This window comes from Berghia stephanieae, unplaced genomic scaffold (assembly GCF_034508935.2).
Source record: "Berghia stephanieae isolate SIO BIC M18660-M18661 unplaced genomic scaffold, UCSD_Bste_1.3 scaffold933, whole genome shotgun sequence".
Taxonomy (NCBI): Eukaryota; Metazoa; Mollusca; class Gastropoda; order Nudibranchia; family Aeolidiidae; genus Berghia; species Berghia stephanieae.
The window spans coordinates 5,383-10,158 of record NW_027629581.1 but is presented as its reverse complement, the minus strand read 5'-3'; the positions used below and the strand labels follow the sequence as shown (position 1 = coordinate 10,158).

General features: G+C 31.3%; 1 long non-coding RNA gene across 1 annotated transcript; it reads left to right on the top strand.

Moving 5' to 3' along the window:
- The first annotated feature begins 453 nt into the window (after positions 1 to 453).
- Positions 454 to 3,005, top strand: LOC144962355 (uncharacterized). Its single transcript, XR_013643463.1, has 3 exons — positions 454 to 545; positions 2,233 to 2,278; positions 2,973 to 3,005. It is a non-coding gene; the product is annotated as an uncharacterized LOC144962355 (long non-coding RNA).
- The last annotated feature ends 1,771 nt before the right edge of the window (positions 3,006 to 4,776 follow it).

Below are 4,776 nucleotides of genomic sequence, written 5' to 3'. Positions count from 1 at the left end.
TGTGTCTCTTAACCAAAATATATTCTCAAGAAAATTTTATGAAAATATTTTGCTTTGATGTGTTACTCATTGAAAAACAGCAGATTATATGTATAATATAAAGAAGTGGATATTGGAGGGATGATTTGGAGATAGAAAATTCTGTAATGCAAGAATAGTGGACTATTTAACTATATTACTCAAAGTTGGCTGTTACAATATGAGTTATTAGACAGTTACCATTGTATTAATTGCCATTGCCATTGATTTGTTTGTTTTCTCTTTTATTTTTTTTTTTTTGTAATTAAATTTTTAAAATAATGTATTTATGTTTGGCTGTCTCTGTTTTTAATTCATAGTTTGTTATTTATTTACTCAGATGTGATCAAATGATTCAATACTGTTGTAAGGGCTTATTACATTCATCAGAAAACATAGATTAATTTTTTCTTACCTATTTCCACAAAGGCTTCATCCAGTTGTGATGGAACAGTGAAGGTATGGAATATGATTGATGGGACTACAGAGATGTCTACTGCATTGCTAACCCCGTGCAACCATTCTAAGTAGGTATCTCCATCACCACTTATTGAGTAAAGTTCCTCACGTAGTAGGCAAAATTGATATTGATATGTTATGTAACAAAAATTTAAGAAATGTGGTTGCAAAAGAAGACAAAGATTCATGTGGGATATACACAATTAGCCTCACCTGGGATATAACACAATTAGCCTCACCTGGGATATATACAATTAGCCTCACCTGGGATATACACAATTAGCCTCACCTGTACGGTATAATGAGGGTCTTCATTGCTCAGTTGGTTGAGCACTCACTTCACAAACAAAGGGACTGGTTGATTGTGGTCAAGACTTTGTACCTCTATGTCATCCAGCAGTGATTGGGTAGCTTGATCTATAAGATCTGAGGGAAAGTACTTTGCAGTAAATATGCATCTTGAATCTTGTATCATTGGTATAATGTTTTCATTTGATGGTGATTGATACAATTAGTTTTCGATATAGACCAGTCTCAAACACCAACTTTACATTTTGTAGTCACAACTGGAAGATGTTACTTTTTATTAAAAATTGTTGAACATAGTAGAATCAGTCACAACGATTACAATTGCGAGTCGTCATATTATTAATTAGTAAATAATGTAACTTGAACAACCATAATTAATAAATACATTACAACTGGAATGCAGGGGAAGATTGAGACCTTATTTCTCATTGAGCGATGATTACATAGACTGATTTTTTAAAGTCCTGATTTCTCTTGCGACATATTGACCCAAGGTAGCGATTTACAAACAATTGAGATTTGCATGGATTCACATTTTTTTCAATTCAGCAATAATATGCAGTTTTAAAAATGTTAATGGTGGAAAGCTTTTCTGTTAATGTATTCGTCTTATGTAGTGTTTCATTTGTTGGAGTTCAGTCAATGTAATGCATGTAAAATTCCCTCCAGGGTGGGAAAAAACCTAAATCACTTGTCTTTCTTTGTGGCTTTGGGGCTTTTTTTTTGGAATGGGACATTTGATTTTGCCTACCTCTTTAAAGAGTCTTTTGCTGAGAGAGCAGTTGGATGGAATTATTTATTTATTTGACACTGTATTTTTTCTCTCCATCATTGATTATGTCATTGTCAGGATTTTACTATAATATCATTTTGTAACCATCTGAACAAGAGATCCTGTAGCAGTGTCAATGAGGACTTTTATATGATATCAACTGGCTACAAGGGTATTTTGCTCTTGTATCTAGCTCTGATTTCGTTTAACTCGTCTTTCTTTGTCTTCGGCTTTTCTTTGGTGCTTTAGCCAGACCTAAACCTTTTTGGCTATTCTATCATCTGCTCTAAAAGCCCTAAATCTAAATAATAAACAGTTCAGCCGAAATTACTTTTTTGTGAAAAAGATAATTAAAGGTCATTTAATATTCTAAATCGAAAAGTGGTGCGATATGATTGCTTGTCATTTGAATCAAAAACTGATAGAATACTTAAACCTTTAAATAAGTAGATTATTTAAGAGATAATTTAATATTTTACTTATGAAAGAACAATTTTCAAGTATCAACTTACCTCAATTTAAAATCTGATAATATTTTAAATTTATATCATTCTAAAATCTCAGTAATTATAATCTTTGGAACTTCATACGTGTGAAGAAAAAGAAAATATACTGCATATCATGATACAGCATGTTGCATTTTAACAAAGTTATTTTCCTTAATTTCTTTCCAGCCAAGCTAAATCTTTATGCAGAATGTGTTGGTCTCAAGATGGGGAGGTAATATATTTTTTTTTGAGGGGGTTGGATGTAACTTTACCTCTTATTCCAAGGTCTTCAACAAAATCGCATGTTGATATCACATTTTGGTTGTTGGGATGATATAAAATGTCCACACTAACTGTGACCTTATTGGGCATCATATCCCAAAATTAAACATCCCGTTCCCCACCTGTTCAACCTATTCGGACTACATGTAGCCTAAACCATAAAACCACCATCCTTTTAGTTTAATTTGGGCATATAAACTAAATAGCTTTCCCCCCCCTCCCCCTTTTTTTCTGAATATATATACACTAGGGATAATTTTTTATTCATAAATTTTTTTTATAAATCACGCTCTTATTCTTGTTAGACATGTCTTTTTTTCCTTGGTTGTTGCTTTACCTTTTTTTTTTTTTTTCTAAAAAGAAAGAAGTTTTTATATAAAGATTAGAAAAGCTATTGAATTTGCAAGACTGCATTTGGATTTTATATAACTTTTCAGTCACTTCTCTTCTGATAAATATCAACACAGAGGACATAAATTGGTATGTGAGCATTACACTTTTGGTTACAGAGGAAACATTTTGCTACTGAACTATTTAAATTTCTTGGATGTAAATTTTGCTTTGAATTTTTGGAAGTTGCCCTGTATTTCAAGATTTCATAATATAAATGTTTTGAATTTTAATTCCACAAATTTTCTTTACAGTTTCTGCTTGTTCCTGTGGAAAAAACAATTCAGGGGCCTTCTTCGATCTTTTTGGGCCGTGACACAAACCATTGAACACCCTACATTTCTGATGTCAGTATCTTTTTGTGTATTTCAGTAACATTTATTGTTCTAAAAAATCCTGCATTGTTTAATTCTTGAATATGAAAATTGAATTTATGACTGTGCTTCATTCTTTGTACATTTTTAAATTCAAAAGCATTTCATTTATCAAAGAAAATAAACTCCTCAACTTCATTATTAAGATTGAATACATACAAGCAACAGATAAGTAACTTCTATTGGGTGTTCTGAAAGAAAGAAAATGAAATGCAATGGTTGTTTACAACCTAAATTTAAGTTTATCAAGCACTAAAAAAGGTTTTACACGTTTTAGTTCACGTAATTTGTTTAAAAATTATTATGCTGATCCCATTGCCTATACAATGATGCTTCTTCTCTTTACACCACATTTGCTTGAGAAAACAAGATTTCTGTAATCTGTTGTTAAAAAACACGGCTGTAGTAAATAGTTTCTATCATAAATCATAAGTTTGGAGTTAAGGAAGATTAATGTATAAAAAAAAGAATGAGAAAGGAGCTGAATATCCTTGGAATCAGAGTTTGTTCTCAGGTGATTTTAGTTGCTTTTTAAAATTGTTTACGTCAATAAATGTGATGGCTTTGTCGGAGGGACGGCAAGCATTTGGCTGTTGGCTGTGTGAATGGATTCATTGGAATTTTGATGGCAAAATAGGTCACTTGTTGACAGGTTTGTAAAGTTATCAGATTTGAGTGATCAAATGATTTGACTATAATCATATATTAATTTATTGCAGTAAGATTAGGTATGTGTTAAACCAGTTGTTTTATGATTACCCCCCTACTCATTTTTACAAATTTTATTGGACATTTTTTAGCTTTTGTAAATGAAAAAAAAAACAAAAGACAACAATATATAAATAGCTACAGAACATTACTGTTATATAGTGAGAAAAAAAAAAAATTATTTTATTTGCAGTCCTTTAAAAAAAAAAAAAGGGTACAATACCCAAGAATGTTGTTTACCTTCAAGTTCTTTCAAATATTCTTTTTGCAGTCAATACTGTTTTTTAAAATAATATTGTAAGGAAAAATAATTTTTACCTCATGTGTGTGTGTGTTAAGTTTAGTGTTTTAATTTCCTTGCAGACAAGCACACCCACAACAACAATCAATTACATCTATTGCGTGGAACCCAAAAGATCCAAGTCAGCTTGCATTTTGTGACAAAATGGTGTTTCCTTTGATTGCATTATAATTATATTTCAATTGCTTGATATTATTTTTATATTTGTCCTGATTTCTACCACCAACACTATCACTTTTGTTGATTCTAATGAGCAATTTGAGCGTCATCCTCTCTGGAAGGATCCTCTGCCTCTGTCATATTGGATCTTTTACTTCACCAGACAAGACGGGGTGTAGATTGTTTTTGTTTTGTTTTCTGAATTGACCAGCCCTTTAAACCTAATTGTACTTTTTCTTATGTACTAATCTCTATGTTTTTTTAATGTTTCATCCTTTCCTGTCGCTCATATGTCCTAATGGTGTCACTCAGTACTCCTGATAACAAATGTATCAAGTTAATATTATTATTGATTCTGCCATACAATTAAAACAACTGCAATTTTTCTGAGCTTCTGCAATGAACTCTTTTTCTTTTGTTTCTCTGATTCACAGTCATCTTGTTTTCAACCTTTCCAATCAATCTGTATATTGCTTTTATACGATAAATGTCAAATGAGATATAATTAGATGTAGT